The sequence below is a fragment of the Gekko japonicus genome, unplaced genomic scaffold, assembly GCF_001447785.1.
Source record: "Gekko japonicus isolate JY-2015 unplaced genomic scaffold, Gekko_japonicus_V1.1 scaffold1076, whole genome shotgun sequence".
Classification (NCBI taxonomy): Eukaryota; Metazoa; Chordata; class Lepidosauria; order Squamata; family Gekkonidae; genus Gekko; species Gekko japonicus.
This window is the reverse complement of record NW_015162512.1, coordinates 512,509-528,861: the sequence shown is the minus strand read 5'-3', so window position 1 is coordinate 528,861 and position 16,353 is coordinate 512,509. Positions and strand designations below refer to the sequence as shown.

The 16,353-nt window shown below is 47.4% G+C and overlaps 1 protein-coding gene across 1 annotated transcript in view; it reads right to left on the bottom strand.

Annotated features, from left to right (window-relative positions):
- UBA1 (ubiquitin-like modifier activating enzyme 1) overlaps positions 1-11,590 on the bottom strand; it is a 63,750-nt gene extending 52,160 nt beyond the window's left edge. The window contains exon 1 of the mRNA XM_015406175.1: positions 11,525-11,590. The gene's annotated coding sequence lies outside the window, so the exon portion shown is untranslated. The remainder of the gene's footprint in view (positions 1-11,524) is intronic.
- Between the last annotated feature and the right edge of the window lie 4,763 nt (positions 11,591-16,353).

Genomic DNA, 16,353 nt, shown 5'->3' with positions numbered 1-16,353 from the left:
TATAAGCTTCTGTGCACATGCATACATACGAAAGCTTACTCCCAGAATGAAACTTTGTCGGTCTTCAAGGTACCCCTCCCTGGACTCAAACTTTGTCGCTTCAGACCAACACGGCTACCCACCTGAATCTATCTCTAGAAATTGTGAGAGAAAGTACACATGCTTGTTGTAGATTTTTGAACTGGGACGGCAAGCCAAAACTAGAAACAAATATGAAAACATAGGATGAGGATCCCCACTCTGCCATGGAAGCTTACTGGGCGACTGTGGGCCAGTCACACACTGGCAGCCTAACCCACCTCGCAGGGTTGTTGTGAGGGACAATGGAGGCAGGAGATAGATCCAGGTGGTCAGCCGTGTTGGTCTGAGGCAGTTGAACAAAATTAGAGTCCGGTGGCACCTTTGAGACCAACAAAGGTTTATTCAAGGTATGAGCTTTTGTGTGCAGGCACACTTTTTCAAATATTTGAAAAGGTGCGCGTGCACACGAAAGCTTATACACTGAATAAAACTGTGTTGGTCTTAAAGGAGGCAGGAGAATTATGTAAGATGCACTGGATCCCCAAATAAGTAATAATATTAATAAGAGATTGGGTTTATACCCCGCCCTTCACTACCCGAAGGAGTCTCCCAGCACCTTACAATCTCCTTTCCCTTCCCCTCCCCACAACAGACACCCTCTGTGAGGTAGGTGGGGCTGAGAGAGCTCTTTCGAGGACTGCTCATGAGAGAACAGCTCGGAGAGAACTTGTGACTGACCCAAGGTCACACCAGCAGCTGCATGTGGAGGAGTAGGGAATCAAACCCGGTTCTCCCAGATTAGAGTCCGTACCCCGGGTAAGTGTTCTTGGTAGGTGTTCTCCGGTTCTGGAACTTTCTATAGGTATGTTGAAGCTTGCCAGACTACTTCCTGGAAAGCAACGCAAGCCCTTTACACTTGGACAATCCTTTAGTGGAAAGGATTTGTGAAGAGTTTCTCTTCTGCATCACGGTTGCTAAGAGACGGAACTAAGAATCAGGAAGTTTCTGGTTCCACTCTCATGTCCGGCATGAACTCGCTCGGTGGCCTCAGGCAAATCTTTCTCTCGGTTCCACCTTCCCCATCTGCACTAGTCAGGTCCCTTGACCTGGGCTGGACGGCCCAGGCTAGCACAAAATCACCATATCTCAGAAGCTAAGCCGGGTTGGCCCTGGTTGATACTTGGATGGGAGACCACCCAGGAAGCCCAGGGCTGCTACGCAGAGGCAGGCAAGGGCAGACCACCTCTGAACGTCTCTTGCCTTGAAAACCCTACAAATGGGCTGCAACTTGACTGCACTTTCTACTACCGTAAACATATCTTCCAGGGACACTGTAAGACTACAGTATAATGACGCATAAGCTTTGAGCTTTCTAAAAAAAGTAAAGGTTCCCTTGCTTGAAAGCCAGTCGAGTCCAACTCTAGGCTCATCTCCGTTTCAAAGCCGAAGGGCCAGCACTGTCCAAAGACATTTCCGTGGTCATGTGGCCGGCATGACTAAACACCAAGGCGCCCGGAACGCTGTTACCTTCCCACCGAAGTGGTCCCTATTTATCTACTTGCAATTTCTTGCTTTCGAACTGCTAGGTTGGCAGGAGCTGGAACTAGAGACGGGAGCTCACTCCGTCATGCGGCACACTCGGGTCTCGAACTGCTGAACTACCGACCTTCCACAGCCTGCAGTTCAGCGTCTTAACCACTTGAGCCACAGCCATTTCTAAAGCTCTGTATAAATTCTTGATATTGGCATCCAGAAAGTTTTTTAAAAGACCTCTTCTAGGTGTTGTTTTAGCACTCACTGGTACCACTGGCCCAAGAGGGGGAACCTCATCCAATTCCCTCCTCACCGGAGCCTTATCCTGCATCGCTCTTTTGTCCTCTGAGTCCCTGCATAGTCAGGGGTCTAAACCTGCCCCTCCATCCTCTTTAACCAGTGGAAAAGCTGGCAGGATGCAACCTACGTACTAATATCTCTCCTTCTTCTTACTGCAAACACTTGTGAAACAAACGGAAATATTTTGAAAAACTCGCATAACCCAAAAGGAACGAGGCCTGCTTAACGGAAGTCATTATTCACCAGTGGAGAAGGGACACCCACAGAGCGTTCAAGATGTTTTGGCACCCAAGGGGGAAAAAATGCAAACGAGACCTTGGGTCGATTCAGTGGCCGGAACGTTCTGCCTCCCATTCTGCCATACATACTGCATCTGGAAACTTCCGTGTTGAACCCGCTACCTTCTCTTGCCACCAGCTAGTGCTATCTCTGAGGACACCGCCCAAAATCTAGGCCTAGAACACCGCCTGCTTCCATACAAACTCGATTTAAGATTTTGTACCACCAGGGCTATTTTTGGGCAGGAACGCACAGGAACGGAGTTCTGGCTGGCTCCCGAGTTGGCCACGCCCAGCAGGAACTCATTAGCACAATAGGCCACACCCAACAGCAGAAACCCATTAGGATTGGCTACATAAGGGATGTGTGGCCTAACATGCAAAGGAGCTCCTGCTACCAAAAAAGCCCTGGGTTTTGACAACAAACAAGGTAAACAGAATAAGAAGCAAAAGGTGGGTGTGGCTGGATGACCACACTTTTCTGGTAACACGGGGTGTGGCCTAATATGCTAATGAGATGTGATGTCAGGGGTGTGGCCTAATATGCTAATGAGTTTCTGCTGTTGGGTGTGGCCTATTATGCTAATGAGTTCCTGCTGGGCTTTTCCTACCAAAAAAGCCCTGTGTACCACAGACCTGCTTTGGATGCCCCCCCCCCGCCCTCGAAGGGGGCCTTGGTGGCTCCCAGAAACAGGGACTTTTCTTTGGTGGGTGCAGTCCTAGGGCCATCCTCCTCAGCCATATTTGTTAAGGGCTTATTCTGTTTCCTTTCAGGGGCTGCTGAAAACATTTTTAATTCACCCAGGCCTCCTGATTCTCATAATTCTTTTTATCAGGTGATTTTTTTAAAAAAACACTTAGCTTTTATCGGAACAAAGTTTGAGTCCAGCGGCACCTTTAAGACCAACGAAGTTTAATTCTGGGTATAAGATTTCATGTGCATGCACACTTCTTGCATACACACACAAGCTTATACCCAGAATTAAACTCTGTTGGTCTTCAAGGTGCCGCTGGACCCAAACTTTGTTCTATGGCTTCAGACCAATGTGGCTACCAACCTGAATCTTTGTGTTTATTGTAATGACTTCAAGGTGATATGAATGAATGAATTTTATTGTTACGGCACCCAGCCAGCAAAATTCAAGGTGATATTACAGGGCTCTTTTTGTAGCAGGAACTCCTTTGCATATTAGGCCACACCCCCTAATGTAGCCAATCCTCCAAGAGCTTACAGAGCTCTTAATACAAGGCATATTTAAAAAAAAAAACACAAACATGGGGGTCTGGATTAAGTGGGAAGGACAGGCATAAACGTTTTAGCAAATAAAATAAAGTAGATAACTGACTATAGACTCAACTGGACTTATTCTGCTCCTAACCAACAAGGAACAATCAGCCACAACAAAGGTATCTATGGCCCCAGTCACACGGGGGAAATTGACGCGGCCAAAGTGCAGCTTTTTAGAGCCGCACCAAAAGAGGCATGCAGCGGCGGGATCAGACAGATCCCCTGAGCCGCCGCACAGTTGCTCCCCAGCACGATCAGATGCCGGGGGGGGGGGAGCCACGGAAGGGAGAGCAAGGCAGCCGGCTGCGCATGTGTGCGCATGCACAGTTCGGCCGGGAGCCTCGAATGCTCCTGAAAACGGGCGCGCCGGCGATCCCACGGCCGTGCTTGCTGCGGCGTTTCAGGTTGGTCCTACTATTTCCTCAGGGGTTTTTTACTGCACGTTTTCGGTCTGAAGGGACGGATTGGGGACGGGTGCGCGCCACTTCCCAGATGTTGCGGTGTGATCGTGCCCGTTTGCTGCGCCCCCAATCCGTCCCTCTTGTGGGCCAAAACCTCCCGTGTGACCGGGGCCTATGATAAGCAAAGAATCAGCAGTGTAATCCAAGACAAGATCACTACAGTCTCGATACACTGAAATCGATAGGGTTACTGGAATAACGCTGCAGTGTAAAATGAAGAAGAAGAGATTGGATTTATACCCCGCCCTTCACTCAGAGTCTCAGAGGGGCTTACAAGCTCCTTTCCCTTCCCCTCCCCACAACAGACACCCTGTGAGGTAGGTGGAGCTGAGAGAGCTCTTGAGAGAACAGCTCTGACAGGACTATGGCTTGCCCAAGGTCATCCAGCAGCTGCAAGTGGAGGAGTGGGGAATCACACCTGGTTCTCCCAGATTAGAGTCCGTGCACTTAACCACTACACCAAACTGGCTCTAAGATGCTGAGAAGACAGAAGACAGATAATAATCATTCATACACACACAGAGAGACTAAGTTTCTAACACAACCTGTGCTCATTAACAATTTGAATTGTGGATGAGGTGGATTTACCCCTGGCATTTCATATGGTTTTTTGCTCATTAACAACAGAGACAGTGTATGTAAAATCTTGGTCAAGCTTTCTCACTGCCTCAATTAAAACTGAATTGATGGAACTAGATAAGGATTCTTTCCTTGTGAGCTAACACAGTTTTGTGAGAAACTTTCCTGGAAGCTGGCTTAAAATGTTTTGGGGTTTTTTGGTTATCTTTATGGTTTGGGCTAACAAGCTGTGACTCAAAAATCTAAAAAAAGAAAGTTTGTAACAGAATCAAAGATTTGTAGGATGTGAAGAGAATGGGATTGGTTCGGCTATTCACCCTTGAAAGATCTGTTAAGTCTAGGGCTGGACTTAGCATGGACTGCATTTGGGACTAGGCAAAATCGCACCTCAGTCAGGGAATTCGTGTGGGTGGCTTGGGAAAGAGACTCTAAAGCACAGGTCCCCAACTATTTGCGTGTGAGGGCACATTTGGGATCCTGACATGGCATGGTGGGCGCAGAAACAAAATGGCTGCCAGAGGAGGCGGAGCCAGTCACAAAATGATTCCAAAGCTTAAGTTCAGTAACACTGTGCCGATCCTTGTGCTGTGGTGGCAGCTGCCAAGCAACATTTTGAAAAAATATATACACAGCTGATCAAATCTCCAATAGCCAATCAGAAGCCTTGCTGGGCAAAAGCCCAACCTGACCCCTCCCACTTCCTAAAAACACTTGGCGGCACCAGAAAAGGTGTCAGCGGGCGCCATGGTGCCCACGGGCACACTGTTGGGGACACCAGCTCTAAAGCCTGACTTAGCAGCTAGTTTTCCTAGAGGGCCAGCTGGAGAAGTGAATGATGGGATAGCAGTCCACTACTGCAGCCCCTAACCGCCTAAAATGGCCTGTCAGTAAATTCTGCCGTGCCATTTTCTCCTCCTTTCTTTTGTGTCTAAGATGGTCAGGGGCCAAGCGCCACTCCCCCAGGAATCCAAATTTAGCCCGCAGGCCTTTGGCTGACCTCGTCTCTTAAGGCCTCAAACATGTACACAACCATTCCCCTCACCATACTCAAAGAACAGGTGGTTATTTTGAAGCACTGCAACATATTTTGACAGCTCTGTGACAGGCTGCCATTAGGAACCCTGCTCTGTTCAGAGGGCATCTTTCGTTTTCACCAACAGAGGACAGACTTGCAGAGTACAAAAGAATTCAGAGAAACAGAAAAACAGCAGAAGATGGTTCCCGATTCGAGGATGCCCACTCCTACCAGTCACAAAGCAAAGCCCTTTCGAATCGGGCATGGCTACGCCGTCGCGCTTTCCCGATCCACAGATTCATTCCAGCACAACTCCTTTGCCGGCAAAGAGTTTCCGCAGAAACTTGACCTTTGTAACAATGTCGCTTCCCACCCCATTCACATTTTGATTTAAGATGCCAACTTTTATTTGATTTCACAGGAGAAATCAATGAACCGCAATTCTGGTTGCCAAATCGATACGGGAAGCGTGGAGGCCGAAGGGCGCACTTGTTCTCCTGAAGCTATTTTGATTCTGTTGGGAAGTCCCTGGTTTAAATTTCACCTCAGCCGCACACTCACCAAATGGGCAAGTCCATTCTTCCCTCTGCCTTAGGTTCACCCACCCCACCCCACATCTCAACAATTTGAGATTAATACTGGCTGACTCCTTTGGAGGATTACCGAGATAACACTTGAACACACTGCAAGTGTTAGATAAATACTGTAATTACTGAATTAAAGAAAACATTAAGGGTGGGCTTGCAACTTAGCAATGATCAACATTCAGGGTTGCCAACCCCCAGGGGATGGCTGGAGATCTCCTGGGTTTACAAGTGATCTCCAAAGGACAAATCGGTTCCCCTGGAGAAAATGGCTGCTTTGGAAGGGGGACTCTATGGTATTATACCCCAGTGAAACCCCTCTCCTCTGCCCAAAGCCCACCTTTCCTCAGGCTCCACCCCCCCCCGCAAATCTCCAAGTATTTCCCAACCCAGAGCTGGTGACTCTCACAAGATCTGTGTTTAGGAAACAGCATGTTCTTGCATCTACTTAACAATGCAGTTATAGTGAAGTTTTAAGCAGTATTAAAGAGTTTATCAACTAAACAATTCTTCATATGTCTAAAGCTTCAGCTGCGACTTAATGGCACTGTAAAAAGGTAAAGGTTCCCTTGCTCAAAAGCCAGTCGAATCCGACTTTAGGGTTGCGGTGCTCATCTCCGTTTCAAAGCCGAAGAGCCAGCGCTGTCCGAAGACGTTTCCATGGTCACGTGGCCGGCATGACTAAACACCAAGGCACACGGAACGCTGCTACCTTCCCACCGAAGTGGTACCTATTGATCTACTTGCAATTTCTTGCTTTTGAACTGCTAGGTTGGCAGGAGCTGGAACTAGAGATGGGAGCTCACTCCATCATGTGGCACCCGGGTCTCGAACTGCTGAACTACTGACCTTCCACAGCCTGCAGTTCAGCGTCTTAACCACTTGAGCCACCGCGGCTCCACTGTATACTGTATAATGGCACTGTATACCCATGCAAAACTTCAGTCCAAGAGCACTGTTGACCAGACTACTTAAACACTTCTAATATCTAAATAGACGAACATTTAAACAATTAGAAAATGTCACTGCAGACTGTGGTGTCGTAGTTAAAGTGTCAGATAGGAGTGAGGAGATCCAGACTGAAATCTCCCCTCAGCCATGAAGCTTGCTGAGTTGCCTTGGGTCAGTTGCCGCCTCACAGGGCTGTTGTGAGGAAAAAGGAAAGGAGGGCCCATATGCCACTGCAAACTGGAAGACAGGAGGGATTAAAATTTAGTAGATCCCGGTGGGTGCCACGGTGCCCATTTCCTGGCAACCCACCTGCTTCTCCCCCCCAAAGCAAAGAGCCAGTCCTAGTTTTCTTCTACCACACTATAGCAATAGGGGCTTCAGAAAAACCAAGACGTTTTTAGGTCTGCAGGGAACACCTTTTGGGAAAACCACTATTACAGAATGATACCCGGCTTACAACCTCCTAACATTTTTTGTAACTCCTCCCTCATTTTGTGACTTGGACCCAGTTCCCACGGCAGCCATTTTGTTGTGGTGTCCACTCCCCATTCTTAACATTTCAAAAGTGCCCACAGGCTCAACAAGGCCACAAATAAATATTGAACGAGGCAGATTTAATTAGTAGGCAGCCTTATTTTTTTTCCAAAAGGAAAGATTCAAAACGTGGGAGCAAAGAAGGGTTCTTTGTTCTCCCGAGCCCCAGTTTATCAGTCACAAGAGAAGGTAAAAAGTAACAAGCAAACAAAAATCCACAGATCCAAGTTTTGGCCACAGCATCGTAACCCAGGAAGAAAAGGCACTGGTTAAAAAATATGTACAGAGCTTTCATTAACACGTGCCTGCTAACAGATACCATATCACATTAGTCCACCCTTAATGAAGTCCTCACTTGTCCCTTGAGATTAGGTCTTTCACCTACTCCCAGTTTACAAGCCAAAGAAACAGAGACCCAAGAAAGGGGGAATCCCTCACAGCCCGTAGATTTTGCTCACAGAAGCTTTCGAAGCCCCATTTTCCATCCACACTTGAGAATGGAACATAGCTTAATGCTAAGAATGGAAAATGGTGATGCCCAAACCAGCATGCTTTTTACAGAGAAGACCATCTATGCTGCTTAATCCCAGAAATGTGGGAGGTGGTGACTGTAGGCCATGGCACACTGTGGCAGGAATCTGTGGCATGCCGAGAGAAGTGACACAGACCCCATGGGCACAGAGTAAACCTAGAGTCTTGCCCACCTCCTCCAGCACGGCACTTCTGTTTGGTTCCCAGTCAGCAGACCAGAGAGAAAACCATCTGAAGATAGTACATGGGTTTCTCATCCACGATAGAAGGCCACTGCCTCCTTCACTGGACATACCCTCTGACTCGCTTTTCAAAAAAAAGCAGTGGTGAGGAAAATAACCCGTGAACCTGCCTTGTATTGACTCAGATAACTGGTCCACCAAGGTTAGTCTCACCTACTCTGACTGGCAGTGGCTCTCCAGGGTCTCAGGCCGGAGGTCTTTCATATCAGTTGCTACCTCTTTCTTTTAACCGGAGATGCTGGGGATTGAACATGGGGCCTTCCGCATGCCAAACAGATGCTGTACCGCTGAATCACAGCTCCCTCCCGCATCCTCAAATGCCGTCTGCACATGCTCTGATGCCTACACTCTGTTATTATGGAGTACGTTTCTGGTATCTCTCCTTATATATAATTGAATAGTGGGTGCCAAAGTTCTAATTCTAAAATGCACTCCCTTAGTGTATGGCTGATGGCACTGCTCCTCCGCATATATCGCCACCAATCAGAAGGCAAAGCCCGGGTCCCGCCCACAACACAACTACTGCGACAACCTGGTCTTTTGCATATGGAAGCTGATTGGACTTCACTCCATTCCACACCTCAAACTCCCCCCCCCCGCAAGGCAGTTGGAATGTCAGTTGCATATGGAATCTGCTGTATTCTGGTGGTGTGCAGGTCCCAGATTCATGTTTTTAAAGCAGACTGACACTGTTTGCCCAAAGCCAGAGCACTCTCCCAGAGCCTCTTTCTAGATCCCGTTGTATTTATTTCCACAACGGGCCTTATTTCTAGTTTAAAATAAATCCCCAACAAACTGGCTCAAAATGAGTCTTGGAACAACCCCATGGCCTTTGGTGCCGCCTCTGCACATATGAAACGAGAACCATGTTCAGAGGCTGGGGGCTGACAGGTGTTTTGTAGTACCATTTAAGGCCAAACACTGCTTCTTCTGTACAAATACTTTTAAGGCTAAAACAATACCGGGGGGGGGGGATCTGAAAATGAGCAGGGATGCACACTCATGAAGCTACCAGCTACTGAATGATCCCTTGGTCCATCAGAGTCAGTGTTGTCTACTCATCAAGACTGGCAGTGGCTCTCCAAGGTCTCAGGTACAGGTCTTTCCAGGGCTCTAGTCGGGGGGGAGCTCTCAGGTACGGAGCTCCGGAAGAGAACCTCTAGGGGGCGGGGCGGTCACGTGGTGAAGCCCCGCCCCCTTCTTTACCCCGCCCTCTGCTTCGATCCTCATTCCGTTTGGGAATGAGGATGAAGCAGGAGGGTAAGTAGCCGGGCCTTCTGACACACTTCCGGTGATGTCAGGGGGTGTGGCCTTCTGTCACTTCCGGTGATGTCAGGGGGCGTGGCATATGCAAATAAGTTATGCTAATGAGTTATGCTAATGAGCTCCGGCAGCTCTTTTTCTACAACAAGACCCCTGGGTCTTTCACATCACCCATTGCCTGGACCTTATAACTGGAGATGCCAGGGATTGAACCTAGGACCTTCCGCATGCAAAGCAGAGGCTCTACCACTGAGCCACAGATCCTCACAGTTCAAACTAGTTTAACACAGATTAGGCTACTGCATCTGAAAAAAGGGAACTTTGACTCTCAGAAGCTTACACCCTGAAATTCTTGTTGGTTTCCATATTAGATGGTTAACTCTTTTTCCATCACCCTCATGCTCACTGGCAGAGGAGTTAAAATGGGATAGAAGCAGCAAAGTGAGAATTCCAATACACTGTTAAAAATGTGGAACTTGCTCCCATTATCAAGAGTCACAGTGCAATTAGATGGTTAACTCTTTTTACATCATCCTCATGCTCACTGATAGAGGCGTTAAAATGGGATAGAAGCAGCAAAGTGAGAATTCTAATACACTGTAAAAATGTGGAACTTGCTCCCATTATCAAGAGTCACAGTGCAATCCTACGAAGAGTTACTCCATTGGCTAAGAACATAAGAGAAGCCCTGTTGGATCAAGGCAATGGCCCATCTAGTCCAACACTCTGTGTCACACAGTGGGCAAAAACCAGGTGCCATCAGGAGGTCTACCAGTGGGGTTCGAACTCTAGAAGTCCTCCCACTCTTGCTCCCTAAGCACCAAGAATACAGAGCATCACTGCCCCAGACAGAGTGTTCCATCTATACCTTGTGGCTAATAGCCACTGATGGACCTCTGCTCCATATGTTTATCCGGTCCCCCTCTTGAAGTTGTCTCTGCTTGTAGCGGCCAACACTTCTTGTAGCAGTGAATTCCACATGTTAATGACTCTTTGAGTGAAGAAGTACTTCCTCTGATCTAAGCCTCCTGCTCATCCGTTTCATTGAGTACCCACCAGTCCTTGTATTGTGAGAAAGGGAGAAAAGTACTTTGTTCCCTAACTTCTCTATCCCATGAATAATTTCTGTAAACCTTTGTCATGTCACCCCCCTCAATCGTCATTCCTCCAAGTTAAAGAGCCCTAACCTCTTCAACTTTTCTTCATAGGGGAGGTGCTCCATCCCCTTAACCGTTTTAATTGCCAGAGGCTTGGACAGAAGTAACTCTAACATAACACTGTCACTGTTTTAAGCGGCGGCACGCATTTTCTTTTTTGCTCACGGCATGCTGTGTACAGCGCTTATAAGCACCAATGGGGCTGCATACGTGACTGCATAGTTATTTTGGCTTAAACGAACTCGGAGCACGAGCTAGACTGGGCAACACTCAGCCAGATGGCGGCTCTCTATGTGCGTAGCAGCATGGTTTCATACATGTGGCCTATATAAGATTCATTCACACACAGCATGGATCTCACCCCACTGATGCACGGGGAGGGACTGAAGGAGATGAGGGGAAGGAAGCGCCCCTGACCAGGTTCAGGACCCTGTTTGGACCCCCAGGACATATGCCAAGCTTTTAACACCTGTGACATTGGGGGAGGGCTCCTTTATTCCCCCTCCTCCCTTTATGGACGTCCAGCAAATATATTATAAGGGCTAAACAGGCAGATCGTGAACTTGCCTTGCCTTCACCCCATAAATTCCCTCCCCCCGGACCCTGACACCCCCCCCCATTAACAAGATGCCCTCCAGCCCCGCCCCTCCCATTTTTATTAGACCCCTCCCATCAGCCCCTGCTAATCATGATTATTCGTCCTCCCCCCCCCAAAAAAATAAGGGGAGGGGTCTGCCTTTCACCCCCTACCACCGTTCTTTGAGGCCGCCCCCGATCCGGATCTCACCCCCCCACTGTGCACCGCCTGAGTTACGACTCCGGCTCCTGCTCCCGCCGCTGCTGATGCCTGCGGGCCCCAGCCGCCGCCTGCTGTGAGGAGAGGGTCGGGCTGGACCACGTAGCAGAGAGGGGGAGCCGGTGCGTGATTCCTCCCTAGGCAAAGCAACCCGCTGTACCGCCACAAGTGGAAGCATTTCCCATGCTATTTCCTTACTATCAGAAATCCTCGACAACCTGTATCTTTTTAGGAAAGGGTTCTCAGAAATGAATAAAGGGAAATCAGGAGATCACTCTCCCCGGGGGTGAGGATGGTTCGGCTCAAGCGGGGCGCGGTGCCTTCTGGGAAACGTAGTTCCGAATCGGCTGGATGGGTAAAGGAGCACGTGGCTTCGGGGAGAAGGGGAAGAACGGGTGAAGAAAGACAGAAAGGAGTGGGGGCTGGGGAGAGATGAGCGGAGGGATTAATGGGGAGGTTGTCTCATGGCGGGGGGGGGGGTTGGTTTCAGACGTGGGGACAAGCGCATGCGTGGAAAGAAACGGGACACAAGGGTGAAGAAAGAAATCCGTTGGGAGACAATTAAAAAAATATGGCTCAGTTTGGAAAGGGGGGTCAGAGGCCTGGAAGGGAGGCGCCAGCTTAATTTGACCGCGCGAAGGAGCAGCCGGCAGTACAGAGCTTTGGGGGGAAATTAGAAGAGTGCCTCTGAGCATGTGCAGAATGCTATCGCGTTAAAAGCGAGGTTGGAAGAAAAGAAAGAGGCGAGTGCAGCCCGAGCTAAATTTGAATACCCGAAAGCATCGGGAAATTAAAATATCGTGCCTCTAAATAGGTGCGGCATACCATGCGTTTGAGGAACCAACGCTAGCAACTGGATTGAGATGCTTTCGCCTTTGACTCATCCTGACATCCTCTTTTGACAGATTTAGGCTTAAGGTAGAGCCGTTGTGGTGACCAAGGAGAAGACTGGACTTAATCTCAACCAGGACTTGGCTGTAGCCCACTTTAAGTGACAGATGTCTTCCCACAAATTTGCACCCAGTGAATGAAAAGAGTATCCCTCAGTACATGAGGAGTACTGCCAACCTCCAGGTGGTGGCTGGAGATCTCCTGGAATGACAACTGATCTCCAGGCTACAGAGACCAGTCCCCCTAGATAAAATGGCTGCTTTAGAAGATGGGCTGTATGGCGTTATACCCTGGCTGAAGCCCCTGCCTTCCCCAGGCTCCACTCCCCAAACCTCCAGGAATTTCCCAGTTCAGAACTGGCAACCCTAAGTACTGGACAGCCTTGACACATTTCGGCTAAACAAAAAGGCATCCAGGACAGAACAAGCGCAGGCTACCTCATGTTTAGAAAAATCTAATTTTAGCTGAGAGGGCATTTCGGAATATCCTTTGCTTTGACCTCAAGAAATGCACGTGGAGAAAGGGGCTGGCCAGACATGATAATGAGTAACAAGCTGCTTGATTGTAGAGACCCAGGGAGCCTATACAGACTTCAGGACAAACTCTTGTACTTCAGGGTAACTTGACTGTTGTCTGTTTGAAGAATCCCACCTTTCTTCTCATAAACCAAGTTAATAGACATTTCATTGTGGTGGGAGAGGGCGCTGCAGAGTCTCACCCGATTTACTGTGACCCGTAAAGCTTTTAAGGCAAAGAGACAAACAGAAGTGGTTTGCCATTTGGTTAGGCTTTTAAGGCAAAGAGACAAACAAGTGGTTTGCCATTTCCTGGCTCTGTGTAGAAACCCTGGACTTCCTTGGTGGTCTCCCATCCAAGTACCAACCAGGGCCAACCCTGCTTAGCTTCTGAGATCTGACAACACTGGCTAGCATGAGTCCTCTAGATCAGGGCTGTTCTTCTGTTCGCATTCTCAAACAGGTGGGGTTAAGGCCACCTGCTTCAGTATACTCCTGGAAACCAGCAAAAAAATGCCAAGGGAAGACCATCAGAGATTAAATGCACTTGAAATGTCTGAGTATAAGATATATTAAGTAAATGTTTAAATTGCAAATAAACATCTATAATGAGTTGGTGGTCCACAGCCCACAGCAAATACAAATGCAATATGTGTTCTTGGCATATCATACATCAACATAGACACAAATAAACATAACGGTTTGCGCTCACAGGTGCTGAGAACAAGGTATGCACATAAATCCAACCGGTGGATTCTCCTTGCTTCAATGCAATAACAGTGTCCAAAGACCCCCTGCAGTCATAAATCAAGCAGAGGACGACCAGTGAAAAATCTTCTGTAGCCAAACCAACACCTTTCCTAGGTATATAGACGTTTCAATGTCTCTCCTGGTTGTAGAGAGCATTTTGTCAGCCAAATTTAAAACAAGCCTTCCAGCCAGGTAGAAAAGAGGACTGGTTTGCTACTACTATAAATATTATTATAGTGTTCATGGAGAGCATTTAAGCCATCATAATATAGAAAGGCTTTTGCACCTAGTTAAAGAAGACAAGACTGGCTTGCCCCTAATACAAACACTTGAAATGGAACCAGAAGTAAATTCTTAAAAATTAAATAATTTTTAAAATGTACAAAATAATATTAAAAAAATTAAAAAAATACTATTCCATTCAGCTTCATGTTGCTTTTCATTTTAAATACCATGGTTTTCCCCCAGGATAATTTGTAGAAAATAAGAAGTTAAGCATTGGTTTGCTTCTAACATAACATTGAGCTGTATCAAGAGGCTGACACCTTTCAATACAATAGGATTACTCCTGAGGAAGATCGGGACGAAATGAGCTTATATCCAGGTTCTCATTGAGAATGATGGACTTTTCTTTGTAATATTGTAAAGTTTTATTTATAATATAATATGATCTTTACTAAATGTCCTAGTCATTCATATCACAGTGTTTGCTTGTTTGTTGTATTTCCTATATGTGTACCATACTATATAGACCTGATGTCACCCAAAACATTACTCACATTCTTTTACAAAAGGAGACCTGTTTTATTTATGACCTTAAGACCTATGCTCCATTTGGAATGAATCAGAGCCTGGGTTATTCTGCCTTTATTTGAATTGCTCATCTTTTTGTATTACTGTTACTTTAAGAATGATACATCTGTAATCCATTAGCTAGTGTACTTTTATGTGGGATGGTGCTGCTACTGTTTGTGAGAACCCTGGGATTCAACTCAGCTAAAAGTACTGGTAGTCTGTAATTCTCTTTGAAATCGGGGCAAGCATATATATTGTAATTTCCTGCTAATTAATTTTCTCGACTGGTTGGATTTATGTGCACACCTTGTCATCAGCGCAGACTGGTAGGTTTATTTGTGTCTGTGTTGATGTATGATATGCCATGAGCACATATGGCATTTCTATTTGTTGTGGGTTGTGGACCACCAACTCATTATAGACGTTTATTTGCAATTTAAGCATTTACTTAATATATCTCATACTCAGACGTTTCAAGTGCATTTAATCCTTGATGGTCTTCCCTTTGCGTTTTTCTGCTGCTTTCTAGTATCACACGCTGGGGATCCCTGTTTTGTCTGGTGTTCAGAATACTCCTTGGCTGCGGCGGAGAAATCACATGGTGGTGTCTCCACAGGATTAAGCCAATTGCCCTCAGCAAATCATGGGTTAGAGGAAGCATGTCAACTGTATTAAAAGTTTTGTTGTCAGATTTATGCACGTTATCAATTTACTTCATTTATACCCCGCCTTTCTCCACCCAAGAGACCCAAAGCAGCTTATCGCATTTTGCTGTCCTCCATTTCATCTTTACATCATCCCCGTGAAGACATTTTGGCTGAGGGAGTGTGACTGAACCCCAGGTCACCCAGCGAACGTCCGTGGCAGAGTGGGGATTCAAACCTGCGTCTCCCAGATCCCAGCCTGACACTCTAATCCAGGGGTCCCCAATAGGGTGCCCGTGTGCGCCACAGCAGCCGCTGACACCGTTTCTGGTGCCCGCCAAGCGTGTTTCAGAAGTGGGTGGGGCCAGGTAGGGCTTTTGGAGTCCTCACTTCAAAAAAGGATGTGGACAGAATGGAGCCGGGTGCAGAGGAGAACGACGAGGATGATCGGGGGCCTGGAGACCAAGCCCTGTGAGGAAAGACTGAGGGACTCGGGAATGTTCAGTCTGGACAAGAGGAGATTGAGGGGGGGACGTGATTGCTGTCTTGAAGTATCTGAAGGGCTTTTACTTAGAGGAGGGCAGGGAGCTGTTCTTGTGGGCAGCAGAGGCCAGGACTCACAATCATGAGTTTAAATTAAGAGCAGGAAGGTACCAGCTGGATATTAGGGAGAACTTTTTGACAGAGTTGTGCAACAGTGGCATCAGCTGCCTAGGGAGGTGGTGAGCTTCCCCTCACTAGCAGTCTTCAAGCAGCGGCTGGACAAACACTTGTCAGGGATGCTCTAGGCTGATCCTGCATTGAGCAGGGAGTTGGACTAGATCAGGGGTGTCAAACGTGGCCCGGGGGCTGGGTCAGGCCCCCAGTAGGCTTCTGTCAGGCCCGCAGTGGAACTGGCTGTCTTCTGCTTCTTCTTCCAGTTCTGCTGCTGCTGCTGCGTGATCGTAGGTTTGCAGCTTACAGATACACGCCTGAACAGCCTACTCAAGATTGCAACAGCACAGACATTTGGATGCAGTAATTCAGAGCCAGAGGGGTCCGTTATCAGACACTGTTAAATAAACAAAATATTGCAAGAGTGCTAATGTTTTAAGCATGTTTTTATTTTAAGTTAAAAAAACCCTTTATGTTTGTGTCCTTTATAAAGTTTATATCTCTGCTACCTGGCATTACATTTTATGACACACATGGCCCGGCCCAACAAGGTCTCATTTATGTCAGATCT